The sequence below is a fragment of the Tachysurus fulvidraco genome, chromosome 9 (assembly GCF_022655615.1).
Source record: "Tachysurus fulvidraco isolate hzauxx_2018 chromosome 9, HZAU_PFXX_2.0, whole genome shotgun sequence".
Classification (NCBI taxonomy): Eukaryota; Metazoa; Chordata; class Actinopteri; order Siluriformes; family Bagridae; genus Tachysurus; species Tachysurus fulvidraco.
Window position 1 is genome coordinate 21,693,537 of NC_062526.1, and position 14,269 is coordinate 21,707,805.

Sequence of the window (14,269 nt, forward strand, 5' to 3'; positions counted from 1 at the left end):
TCCACCACGACCCTGGTTACTGCTGAATGAATGAATGAATGAATGAATGAATGAATGAATGAATGAATGATTTCTTTCTTTCTTTCTTTCAGGATCATAGTGTATGGTATCCTGGGGTATGAAATGAAATGAAAGCTGCACCATTCTTTCTTTCTTTCTTTCTTTCTTTCTTTCTTCCTTCCTTCCTTCCTTTCATTCATTCATTCATTCATTCATTCATTCATTCATTCATTCATTCAGGGTCTGTGTGTATGGTGTCCTGGGGTATGAAATAAAATCAGTTGCACCATTCAGAATGAATGAATGAATTTCATATCCCAGGATATTAGAATCAGAATCAGAATTATTGGCCAAGTGTGTTGACACACACAAGGAATTTGGTTCCAGCTGTTTGTGACTCTCAAAAGTACAGACATAAATAACACTATACTATACAAACTATACAAGACAATGCAGACAATGGGATACAGTATAGACAGAATGAGTATTAAATATGAATATAGAATATAGGACTGATCAGTTATGTACATAAAGTTTGGGAGTGCAAATAACAATATTGTGCAATATGCTTTTGTACAGTATACAGAAGCAGTAGTGTGTAATGATATACAGATGATTTGATGACTGACAGTCCTGATAATGCAGTACTTATAGATATGAAGCAGTGAATATAATTATGGTGAGTTGTTGATCAGGGTGATTATCTGGGGAAAGAAACCTGTTTTCCTGTGTCTGGCAGTCTTAGCAAAGTTCTATAGGGAGAAGGGAGGAGCTGGAAGAGGTTATGTCCAGGGTGTGAAGGGTCAGTGGTGATTTTTCCTGCCCGGTTTCTGGTTCTTGTGTCGTACAAGTCCTGGGGAGTGGGCAGGGGGCACCAATTATTTTTTCCGCTGTTGTTACTGTGCGTTGCAGTCTGTTCCTGTCCTGTTTTGCTGCACCAAACCAGATAGTGAAGGATGTGCAAAGGACAGATTCAATGACTGCGGTGTAGAACAGCATCAACAGCTCCTGTGGCAGACCGTACTTCCTTAGTTGGCATAGAAAGTACTGTACATCCTCTGCTGGGCCTTTTTGATGATAGAGTTTATGTTGCACTCTCATTTCAGGTCTTGGGAAATGGTAGTGCCCAGAAACTTGAAGGCCTCTACAGATTACACGGGCTGTTTGATATAGTGAGGGGGAGTAATGTTGAGGGGTCTTTCCTAAAGTCCACTATCATCTCCACAGTTTTGAGGGTGTTTAGCTTCAGACTGTTCTGACTGCTCCATAGCGCCAACCGCTTCACCTCCTGCCGTATGCAGACTCATCGCCATCTTGGATGAGACCGGTGAGCGTAGTATCATTTGCAAATTTCAAAGAAAGAAAGAAAGAAAGAAAGAAAGAAAGAAAGAAAGAAAGAAAGAAAGAAAGAAAGAAAGAAGATACTCTTTTTTTTTCTTTACAGGATCTTTTACAATAGAGGCAGGTCAGGACCAGAGTAAACGTGTTCCAGTTTCCCAGCTATAACAGTCATATATCTACACTCACATCCACTTTATTAGTAACACCTGTACACCTGCGTGTTCCTGAATGCATTATGAAGTCCATATGTAGCTACCTTTCAAATAAAGTGTATTAACAGTGCTTATTGGAGTTAATATAGGCTTCCTGTCAGGTCAGACCAATGTGGTCACGATCAGAGGTCTCTGATCTCTCTCAACAAAGTGTACTGCTGATGTTTTTATGGGTTATTTTTTTTTTGTTTGCACCATTCTGTGTAATCTGCAGAGATTTGTGTGTGAAAATCGCAAGAGATCCATCAAACCAGCTCATCTGATACTAACCACCATGCCACGGTGAAGGTCAGGTTTTTTCCCCATTCTGAGGTTTAATGTGAACATTACCTAAAGCTCTTGATACTCTCAACCTAAAATTCTGTTCAGGGTTTTTTTTTTTAATATACACATACAAAAAACAGGAAAAAATTGTTAGTTTAAGTGTTTCAGGAGAAGGTAGCTTTCGTCCGCTGTTTGACTCAGGTGCATTGACTCGGGTGTTCAGACGTCTCTGGGAAGTTCATTCAATCACCTCTGTGCCAGAACAGAGAAGAGTCTTGATGTATATCTTCCTCTTACCTTGAAAGATGGTGGGACCAGTCGAGCAGTTCTGGTAGCTCTGAGGGTGCGAGGTGCAGTGTGAGGAGTGATGAGAACTTTGAGGTAAGAGGGAGCTGGTCCATTTTTGACTTTGTAGGTGTTTTGAAACTTATGCGTGCAGCTACCGGAAGCCAGTGGATGGAGTGCAGTAGTAGGGTGGTGTGTGAGAACAACTCGTGCAGCTGCTTTGGATCATTTTGTGTTCATACAGTATAGACACAAGCTCCCTGTGACCCGAGTAGTTCCGCATAAGCGGTAGAAAATGAATGAATGGATGTTCTGTAAAGCTGCTTTGAGACAATGTCCATTGTTAAAAGCGTATATGGAGAGTACAGTGCACATGAATACGTAAGGCTGTGTTGTCAATTCAAGACAGCTTTCTCTACACACACACAGAGAGATCCTAATGTAACAGGAGTCTCAACAACAGAGATGTTTAGGATGTTTTATTGCTTAGTTCTTGACACAAGGGACCATGGAGACAGTTTACCTCCCAGCAGGCTTGATTTTTATATTGCTATATACATGCGCACTTATAAGTGCATGTGTGTGTGTAACCGTATACATGCCGAAAAGAAGGCGATCGATGGGTGAAACGGATCAGGGCTAAGAATCAGCTTGTTTAGCACGGGCGAGGTCTAGGATCTGTCCGTCTGTTCACGTTGACCTCTACAACCCAGAAGACATCTGGCACTCACTTTTATCTGACCGATCACTTCAGATTATCCACAATCAGCAAAACACACGCTTCCATTCACAGCTGTCTGGAAACTCTGCCGTTTGTTTCTTATTAATATTAATCTACACTAACATAAAAAATAATAAAAATCACATTTTATATACTGTACTCTGTACAAGCACTGTTCCTTAAAAAAAAAAGAAGCATATTTGAGAATTCTTCTTCGAACAATGATCCGATTCATCTCCGTGCCGGAGTGTGCCGGGTTTAACCATCAGGGTAACACTAGAGTATATGGATGAATGAAGATTCTTTGAAAACTTGAAACCAGAAGTTCTACACTTTACACATGACAGACCTGGAAGCATGTGGTGCCTTCCTCACCTTTGACCTAGACCTATTACAGAGCCTTTTTTTGTGTGCCCCTGACTATCCAGTTGTATTTGGGCTGCCATTCAGTCATAAGCACCTCTTCGGTCATGAACATTCCTGTCAACAAAGTTTAAGGCAAAGCAGTGAACTCTTCAGACTCTGTAGATTGACCACAGAGTTGGCTCTTTCAGCAGGAGGTACAGTACAAATGGCTGGATTTAAAATAGAAGTGTGTGTGTGTGTGTATATATATATATATATATATATATATATATATATATATATATATATATATATATATATATATATGTGTGTGTGTGTGTGTGTGTGTGTGTGTGTGTTTTTTAAACAGAATCCCCTTCCTGCCAAAAACCTTGGCAGAATAATTATTTTTTTTATTTGTTGGATCCCAATCGGAGTATTGTCTAATAAACACAGACGGTCCTAATTATCATAATATTTATCAGCTTTTTTTACTGACCAGTGCTGATTCATTCATTTTTGCTGCATTCATGCTAAAAAAAAAAAAACGATTACAAAAATGCGTATTTTTAATAGCTACAGGTTTTAAGAGAAATATATTTAGTCTTAGCTTCAGACATTCAGTTTAATTCGAAGAAGAATCGGTGAGAAATGAGAAAGTCAGCGGTGACAATGGCAAAGCAACAAGTATCCGAGAAAGAAAAAATGAAACGTATCAGACACAAAAGGAACCCGATCCCCTTTTAGGTGACAACGGGTTGAAAGATTGTAAATCGTTCGAGTAAACGGGTGTAGAAGAGTAAAAACAAACAGTACTAATTGTGTGGAAAAGGTCCTGGGATGGCCACAGGACAGCGTTTATGATTAATGCAGAAACTCTTGGTGTATGTGGACACGGATGATTCCACACAAGAAACAGTGATTAATTACCGGTTGATGATGAAAAGCTCAGTGGATCAAGGTTCTACTTATAAAAACCCATATCACAAGTTGACCTCTCACAGTGAGCGTTAAATTCCCGCTCCAACACGGGGTTTAGTCTTTAAAGCTCAACTTGGACCTCTTAACTAGTCAGGTCTCTCTTTTAACTGTGCCTGCCATAGAGCCAGAAGAAAATGCTGATAAAATGCTCACCAAGCTGACACAAAAATCAAATATATTTCCTCACAGACCAATAAAAGAGACAGGGAAGAAATCAAACAAGCTCAAAAAGCCCTTGTATGTATCTTACACGTTATATGGTGTAAGGGTTAATATGAGCGTTTCTCTTCTAACTGTTTATTAAGTTGGAAAAAATAGCTCACATGGCCGAGCTCTTCCTCTGCGGATCACAAGCTCATCTGGGGAACGCCGGACGAGTGGTAAGAACACACGCCGGATAAGTCGCCAGTCAGATGTAGAGCATCTTGTCCACCAGACTAAAAAATACAACAATGGAGTGAAGATTTATTTATGAAAGAAAGACACATCAGATTTGTTATCAGTATCCACGTAAGGTCTTATTTAAGTTCTAACTATAAACACTTGTTTCTTCACCTCTTCCCTCAACCTTTCTTTATTCTTTGCATACACCTTTGTCCTTAAGATATCTGGAGACTCTTCCAAAAAAAAAGAAAACTTATATTAACCTATTAAACCTAATATTAGCTTCTGAACACCTCACGCTGTGGTATAAATAAACTATAACAATAACTGTAACTCCTTTTGGTCATAACCTCCAGAACTGATGTTTGCAGTTTAGTTCCGTTCATAGGATCAGCGTTTAAACGCACGAGAGTGTTAAAGAAGACTTTAAAAATGACACACTTATCCGCTGCTGTCTCCTGGCTGGAGGAGGACCCGCCGTTTACTTGTTCTTCTTCAAAGGATTGATGTTAAATTAGTTACAGTGAGATCAGATAAATCACAGAACGTCTCGACTGAAAGGCTCGTGCATTAGTCTTCGGCCTCATGGGAACAGAGAACTAAAACTTCGCTCAGCAGGTCAGAGTTCCTGAGTTTTTGGATGAGTGGGGTTGATTTGTGGTCTGGCAGATGGAGCTACGGTCATGCAAAGAAGGATTTTGAGCACAATAAACAGACTGCAGGAAAGAAGGCAGGACAATCCTCTCCTGGGTTTGGAACAGTACATCAAACTAAGTGTGATATTCATCAATAAAAATCAAGCATTCATTCAAATTATTATTTAAAGCGATTATAGCGATCGTTTGAAACAATAACAATCGGGTTGATCTTGCTTCTAGTGTTCTGACGTACAGATCGTATTCCTTTAAGATAACAGCGTCACTCTGTGGAATTTCATTTCATCTCTGTTTTCAGTTATTCAGGATGTTGGAACAGTATTGAATGTTTATTGTCATGGTTGCTCTCATTCCTCATGTTAGACAAAGTGCCATTTTCACAGCTCAGGAGCAGGGCTTCGACTTGACATAAAGCCCTGTCTGTTTTCATGCCCTGAGTTTTCTACCTGGAGAACAAGAAGTACGCAAGGCACAATTCATTTTATCTGCCTATGCTTTGCAGCATATAACCAACATTATATCCATCTTATTATTTCCGTCATGAATCTGATGAAGCTAATGACTCGGAATTATGGAACAATGTCCAAATGACATGCCATGACCTTTCACAAACCCAAAGCTCCACCTTCTTCCTATAGAACCATGGAGGATCATCAGAGACTCCAAACCATTCGAGCATTGATCTTATCTCACGGTGACCATTGCAGGGTCTGATCTTTCAGCAGCAGGTGGTGTGATCGCTTCTTCTCACAGATCAGTAAATGCACATTCTGCATTTTAACACTACCGAATGTTACTGAATCTATTGCATGATATATTCTTGATACACTTATTTCTTCTTTATATTGTGTCTTATATTTTTGCATCATAACTGCTTTGTCTGTCTGTCTGTCTGTCTGTCTGTCTGTCTGTCTGTCTCTCTCTCTCTCTCTCTCTCTCTCTCTCTCTCTCTCTCTCTCTCTCTCTCTCTCTCTCTCTCTCTCTCTCTTGTTGGTTCATGCCTTCTAGAATGCCAGAGGAGATGCCATTGGTTGGTTAGATGTATGCTTGAATGTGCAGGTGTTCCTATTAAAGTGGACAGTAAACTTGGACAACTTGCAAAATTTCCGTCAACTGGCCGATCAGTGACGCAGAACAACCTTGAAATCAATCCTTTTATAACACCTTTATTTACATACTAATATTTTTCATACTATTCAGAACATCAGTTAATATATTTATGCACCAACAATACCAGACTGATTAAACACTGGCCTGCTGACCCCCGCTCTAAAATTTCCTGAGTACTCTGTGTTACCGTACACTGTGTGTGTGTGTGTGTGTGTGTGTGTGTGTGTGTGTGTGTGTGTGTGTGTGTGTGTGTGTGTGTGTGTGTGTGAGTGGGTGAGAAAATAGCTGTCATAACTTGCACACAGGCTCTGCCACAGGTGTCTAGCTGTTTGAACTGCTGCCATAACGTATCATGAGTGCTAACAAGAGAACATTGCTCTGGGGCCCATCAGAGCTCCATTTCCATCGGCACAACACACTAATAATAGCCCACTACACTCACAAGCACCACTCCAAAGCCTCTCATGCCACCAAAACATAAGGGCTTGGATGCACCAAAAAAAGACTTGACAAGCTGATGTGAGAGAGAAGCTAAGAAATAAAGTAGCTGGACGATGATGATTGATCGATGATAGAACTTAAACAGTGCCTACAAGATTGAGCTGCACACTGTTTTGTTTATTGTATATTATTAAATGAAGCAATATGTGGTTTGTATGAATTGTTTTTCTTAGTTAAAAGGAGCAGGTCTGGATTGTTCATGGGCATAGTGTGTTTGGTGAACTGGGATGTTTAGATGCTGTTTGCTGACTGTGGAGTGGTTGGACGCTTTATGTCCCAGGAAGCCTTCATGATCGAATGCTCTCTCTCTCTAGTCAAGCTATTACATACATGCCACTCTATTTATGTCTAAAATTTTAGAAAAGGTTGTGTCTGCTCAATTATGCTGCTTCTTGCGGGAGTACAATATCTTTGAAGAGTTTCAGTCAGGCCCCACCATAGCACAAAAACTGCACTTGTTAAGGTTCCAAGTGAAATTTTGTAAACAATCTAGGAGGCATTAAGATGGTTTAGACCCTACCTGTCTGATCGTTACCATTTTGTAGATTTAAATGGAGAATACTCCAGTTTAAAGCCAATGAAATATGGAGTCCCTCAAGGGTCAGTTTTAGGACCGCTGCTTTTTTCAGTATACATGCTTCCCTTGGGAAACAAAATTATAAGCCATGGGATTAGTTGCCATTTTTATGCTGAGGATACCCAATTATATACATATCTCATCAAAACCAGATGAAATATCTAAATTGTCTAAAGTAACCGAGTGCGTTAAAGATATAAATGATGACCTGTAATTTTTTTTATTGTTAAATAAAAAACAATACACATAAGCTCCTAAAGTTTACCAACAACTTCCATTCAAGGAATGTACTGTCAGTACAAGCTAGATCGCAAAAAACCTGGGTATTATATTAGACAGAAACTTGTCTTTTGAAGCCTTCTTCCACCTTAGAAATATTGCCAAGCTAAGAAACATCCTATCTGGAACTGATGCCAAGAAGATAGGTCCTGCGTTCATGACCTCCAGCATCTACCTGCATCTACCATAAATAGATTACAGTTAGTCCAAAATGCAGCTGCAAGACTTCTTGCCAGGTTGAGAAAATATGACCATATAACCCCAATTTTATCATCTCTACACTTGCTACCTGTTAAATTTAGAATTGATTACAAACTGCTGCTACTTACAAGGCTCTAAATGGTTTATCTCCCATGTATCTATCCAGTCTTGCACACTACAATCCTTCACTCTATGAGATCACAAAACTCAGGACTTCTGGTAGTTCCCAGAATATCAAAATCTACTATAAGCGGTAGAGCGTTTTTGTATTTAGCTCCCAACCTTTGGAATATCCTTCCTGATAGTGTACGGGGCTCAGACACTCTACAAGTTTAAATGAAGATTAAAGACATGTCTCTTTAGTCAGGCGTAGACATAAAACTTCCCATAGCCTTGTGCTCTAGTATGCGCATTATCATCTAGTGTTTGATAATATTATGAAGAGCTGCTATGCTAATTCCTCTCCACTGCTTCTCTTTTTCTACTCATCCCAATGCATCCAGAGATTGTACCAGCTGCAGTCATGTTCTGTGTCATGAAGATTTTGGACCTTCGTTGAGAAGAGGGTGGCATTTAGAGATGTACCAGCTCCAGTTGGATCCTCTCAAGGTTTCTTCCTCTTCCATCTAAGGAAGTTTTTACTTGCCACAGTTGCCTCTGTCTTTTCAGGCTTGTTTATTCAGGATAAATACAAACACATTTCAATATAAGTCTAATGTTAATTTTGAATTTTTGTATTATATTATTCTTTGTATAATAATAAACTTTATGTATTATGTATCTTATGTCCTGTAAAGGTGCTTTGAGACAACAGACCTACCTGATCTACCCTGATGCCCTACTCCTTGTCACTTGGTGGTTCACTCTGCTGGGATAGATCTGCATGGACAGCCCGTGACCCTAGGGACTGCTGAGGATAGAACCTGTCGGTACAATAACACCCTTTTTGAAAAGCCATTGTGTCAGTCAGCTTTGTGCTCGAGTCTTCATCAGTGAACATTTGAAGACATCGGCAGGAAGGAATTAGTGTAAAGTCTGTAAAGAAGTCAGAAACGACGCTGTCCTGTTAGTTCCTCAGGAGCTCTTGGTTACACAATTCCACTCGCCTATAAACTATTGTAGAAAGGACATTATTGACATTGATATTATTTCCTGTCCAAATGAGGATGAGGTTCACTTCTGAGTCTGGTTCCTCTCAAGGTTTCTTCCTCATATCATCTCAGGGAGTTTTTCCTCACCACCGTCACCTCAGTCTTGATCGTTAGGGATAAATGTTAGACATAGTCATTTTACAAATTTTATTCTGTTTCTATACTTCTATAGCTGCTTTGAGACAATTAGTAATTCATTTAAATTAGTAATTAAATGAGCTGTGGCGTATGAAGCATAAAAAATTAAAGGAGGAACATTTTTTGAAAACTAGCAGCTGCAGGGTATTAATATAAACTCAAAATCACACCAGGGGGTGGCTGATTATTTTCCTGTATCACACCAAAGTACATTTTTCTCCTTACTTAATCCATATCCCTAATTGCCATTTCATTGGTTTCATCTAATTTATTGCTTCAGTAGGGGTCATAAGATGAACTACATGTTCATCGGCTCCCTGAAACACTCCCTGTATGAGACCTTCATGTCCACTCCGTCTTTTTTAGCTATGACACACGAGTGGGATTTCCCTCATAATCAAATCAATGTGGCGGAGCACAATTGGTCTACTGTATCCAGACCTCCGCGCTATCGCGCTTTTCCGGCAGCACAGAAAGGCGAACGGAGGTCAATCAACCTCCCACTTACCTCTGAAGATATTTTTACTTCCATCGTGTCATTACTCAACATCTGGAAATGCGTTTATCTCGCAGTTTACCCGTGAACAGTGAAACCCACATGAACTTCATGCACGTTCTTCACCTTTCCATTAGAACGTCATTTGATAAAGAGAGCTACTACACTGTTGTGCTAAATAGGCGTTTGACGTGTTTCTCTTATCATCTTCCCCAGGCTTTTTGAGGCCGCAATGTTATCGATAGACAAAAAGAGGTAGAGCAAAGTCATGACCCTTACACTAGTAACACCAGTGTCAGCAACACAGTGGGTCAAGGGCTGAAAATACTGAGCATGACATTTACTTAAGCACCATTCTTAACATTGTAACAGTTGTGTGTTTTAAGTCTGTAAACTTTAATGATGATGTTGTAACATTAAAACCCCTGAAACTTGCTGCCAAAGAAAGCAGCAACTCACCGAAGCACAGTAGTTATATTTATCCTCGAATACATGAACACCAGGGATCCAACATGTGTGTGTGTGTGTGTGTATGTGTGTGTGTGTGAGAGACCCACAAGGCAAAATCATCCCTGTTCCTTCTGCCTTTTTATTGATTGCAGCAGATCCCTCCACGCCTTCATTCATGTAACACTATCCTGGAGTAAATTTAATATGGCTCCCAATGAGAACATTTCCAGCTCTAGTCCACCACATCCAGTAAATCTCATACTACAAATAGCTTATTCACGTTAATATTCTCTAATATAAACAACACACAGAGGTTTTTTTAAAGCACATACTCAGGACTATTTCGCTCTTATTTTGCAGTAGGCTGTCTTTACATCACAGGACACACCGAACGAGACATTTAGAGAGGACTAAAATAAGGCTAAACAAAGAGAAAACATCAACGTCTTCGTCATTTCGGCGGCTAAAAGGTGACGAGATATTCATCCACCTTGATGTAGGATGACAGATGGCATGTTGTAGGCTCAGAGAGTAAACTGCATTAGCAGGAACAACGGTCAAGTCCCAGAACCTGCAACATGAGCGCGCACTTAACATTTCACAAATTCAATCCTTTACATTACAGACGCTCATGTTTCATTGTGTGAACTTTCTCATATACTTGATGCACAGCATCTGCTTCGTCAACACACAGAGCTATGAGGAAGCTTATTGAATTGTGTATTTAAATGGAAGAAAACTTCAGACTTTCATTTGGTTGTTTTGTTGTCTGGTTGTTTTAGTCTTCATATACAGCTGTTGGTGTGTGTGTGGCAGAGAGAGAGAGAGAGAGAGAGAGAGAGAGAGAGAGAGAGAGAGAGAGAGAGAGAGAGAGAGAGATGCTCTTTTTCTGCTTAATGAGAGGATTTTTTTAAGGATAAACTAATTTGGATAGAAGAGCTGAACGTTTTATATGTAATATTAAACACACACACACACACACACACACACACACACACACACACACACACACACACACACAGAAAAGTATTATAAGCCCTTTCTTAGCATACAAGAATCACTCTTCTAAATCCTTTCTTTCTGCTCCCAATTCCCGCGGCTCTCACTCAGCAAATCCCGAAGGCGCGCATCAATTCCTTACTGTAGTGTCTTAATCTCAACCATATGCGGGACTGTGTGCGCTTTTCTCTCGGCCACGGGCCGCCGCTGACCCCTGATACTTCACACGGCGGCGCATGAACGGAGATCTCTTTACCGGAGCGCCCGGGATGGATACGCGCGGCTTTTTAACACGGTGATTAATCACCCAAACCGACCGAGCAACTCACTCTCTCTGTCTCTGTCTCACACACACATTTTCTCTCTCTCTCTCTCACACACACACACACACACACACACACACACACACACACATTTTCTCTCTCTCTCTCTCTCTCTCTCTCTCTCTCTCTCTCTCTCTCACACACACACACACACACACACACACACACACACACACACACACATTTTCTCTATCTCTCTCTCTCTCACACACACACACACATTTTCTCTATCTCTCTCTCTCTCTCTCTCTCACACACACACACACACATTTTCTCTCTCTCTCTCTCTCTCTCACACACACACTTTTTCTTTCTCTCTCTCTCTCACACACACACTCTCTCTCTCTCTCTCTCTCTCACACACACACTTTCTCTCTCTCTCACACACACACACACACTTACTTTCACTTTCTCTCTCTCTCTCTCTCTCTCTCTCTCTCTCTCTCTCTCTCTCTCACACACACACACACCGGACGCTTTGTGTCAGAGAGCGTACAAACTGTGAGCGCGCGCCGCTGAGGCCGCGTGAAAGGCGCACATTGTGCCGCTGTTTGGATAAGAGCGCCTCGGATTTCCGGTTCACAGACTTTACTGCGCGCGCCGACACACAAACGTCTTTTTTCCTGCTCCAGAGCGATCGCTGGGCGCTCGTGCCATCTGCTGGTCACCCGCATATAATAATAATAATAATAATAATAATAATAATAATAATAATAACAACACTACGGTAAACTAAGACCGAAACGGTTTGGGACGGAACATGTTTATGATTAATCTGTTTCATTTGGAAGAGAAGCTGCGGGTTTTTTAACCGATTCTTTCAAACGAATTCTTCGAAGTGAGTCGAATAAGACGAGTTTTGGTTTGATGGAAGAAATGAATCAGTAAGTCAAGTGTTTGCTTCCCTAACTACACACTGGGTTAAGCTATGCTCATAAATCAGTTTGGACATAGCATGTGTATGATTAACATGCATTACCATAAAACAAATTATGGAGATTCGATTCTCCCAAACAAATCCTTTGAACTGAATCGATTCACGGGAGTTTTGAGTGACTCCTAAACCACACACTAGGTTATAAAAGTGTGATTAAAGCTGCTTTGGAAAAAGAAAAAGGGTTTATTTGATTTTTTTTTATTCACTCCAAAGTGAAAGCATAGCCAGAGCCAAAGATGAATAAACAGTCAGTTGCCTATGTTTATTCTGTGTATAGAAACTTTTCCAAAATGTGGCCCTTGTAGCCAGATTTTAGCAGCCAGAGCTTGACAAAAGTCCTTCAGGTCAGTAATCAAAAGGAACAATCTGCCACTTCCCACACATCCTAGCCACACACGAAGAGCCAGAGACCCCTTTGGCCAAGTGCCTTCGCTTTGAGGATCATCCAGCCACGGCACGCCGCTTCGTTCCCTCATGCCGTGCAGGCCATAGGGTTTGAATGGCATCTCAGGGTGATGAGTCTATCATGCGGCGTTCAAGTGGTGCGACTGGTCACAGCAGAATGAAACAGGATTAAAGCATTGGAGCGAGTGCACTCCTGCTGGTTCATGGCCTAAAGCTGTCCAAAAGCTCACCATATTGCATCCAGAGCACAAAGAGTCATTCATGCACGAAAGAATCAGAGGGCAAAGCATCATACATACACTTGAGATGAGTTAAGCAAGACTTTTATGGTAGCAGTCATGATTTAGGCTCATTGCAATCTAAAGGAAAGTATTTCGTCTTAATTCTGCACACTTTCAGAAAGTGCTTTATCCGCAAGGTCACAGCAGATTCAGAGACAAACCTGAGAACTTTTCAGGTCCAGGGTTTGGGTTCGTGTGGTTTCGCTGTGGGTTCTTCCTCCCACTCCACAGAAACACACCTCTATGCGAAATTGCCCCAGGTATGAACGAGCGTCTGAATTTTGATCTGTATTCTATTCTGTTCTATATTCCTGAGAAAAAACTGGGTCAGCTAATGGTGAAATGTTGCACTTGATGAATTTTTTTCAGGAGGCTTTGTCATGGGTATTACCATCAGCGGTATTTCCACACTGCCACAAGCATAGTGCAGACAACCTTTGGGATTTCTTTAATCATCTATCTTACTATCAGAGAGGAAAAAATTGCCCTACTTGTGTGATCGTGTTTCTAGTAAAACGACAAGTATCTCTAGCATATCTGAGGAAGACATTTTTTAAGTTGTTAACTAAATGAAACATTTAAGCTTTGCTCAAATGGTGCTGGGGATTCAGGAGTTTGTAGATGTTAGTTGATTATTATGCTAGCTAGCTCATGCTAATTTATACATACATGTTATCCTGAGCTTTACCTTTCAAAACAATCACTACTGAACACTGAAGTAGCATCTCTACACAGGTTTTAGCTCAAGTACTGTTCAGGTGGTTACCAAGCTGTTGCCACTAAAGCATTTAAACCGAATATAGCTGATAAACGTTGCTCATCACCGTCACAGAAATAGCAGCGGCTCAATAAAGCGTTTAGCCACTGAAGTGAAGACTTTCAGCATTTTTATATTTACTGGGTCACATCTCCTTCTTGATGTAACCCTCACAATTTACAGTCATATGCAAAAGTTTAGGAAGCCCTGACAATTTCCATGATTTTCATCTATAAATATTTGGGTGTTCGGATCAGCAATTTCATTTTGATCTAGTAATATTTCAGTAGTGAAATGAGGTTTATTGGATTAACAGAAAATGCACAATATGCACCAAAATGGAATTAGACAGATGCATAAATTTGGGCACCCTTGCCATTTTGTTGATTTGAATACCTGTAACTACTTAGCACTGATTAATCAGAACACACAATGGTTTGTTGAGCTCATTACGCTTATTTTCTGTTAATCCAAT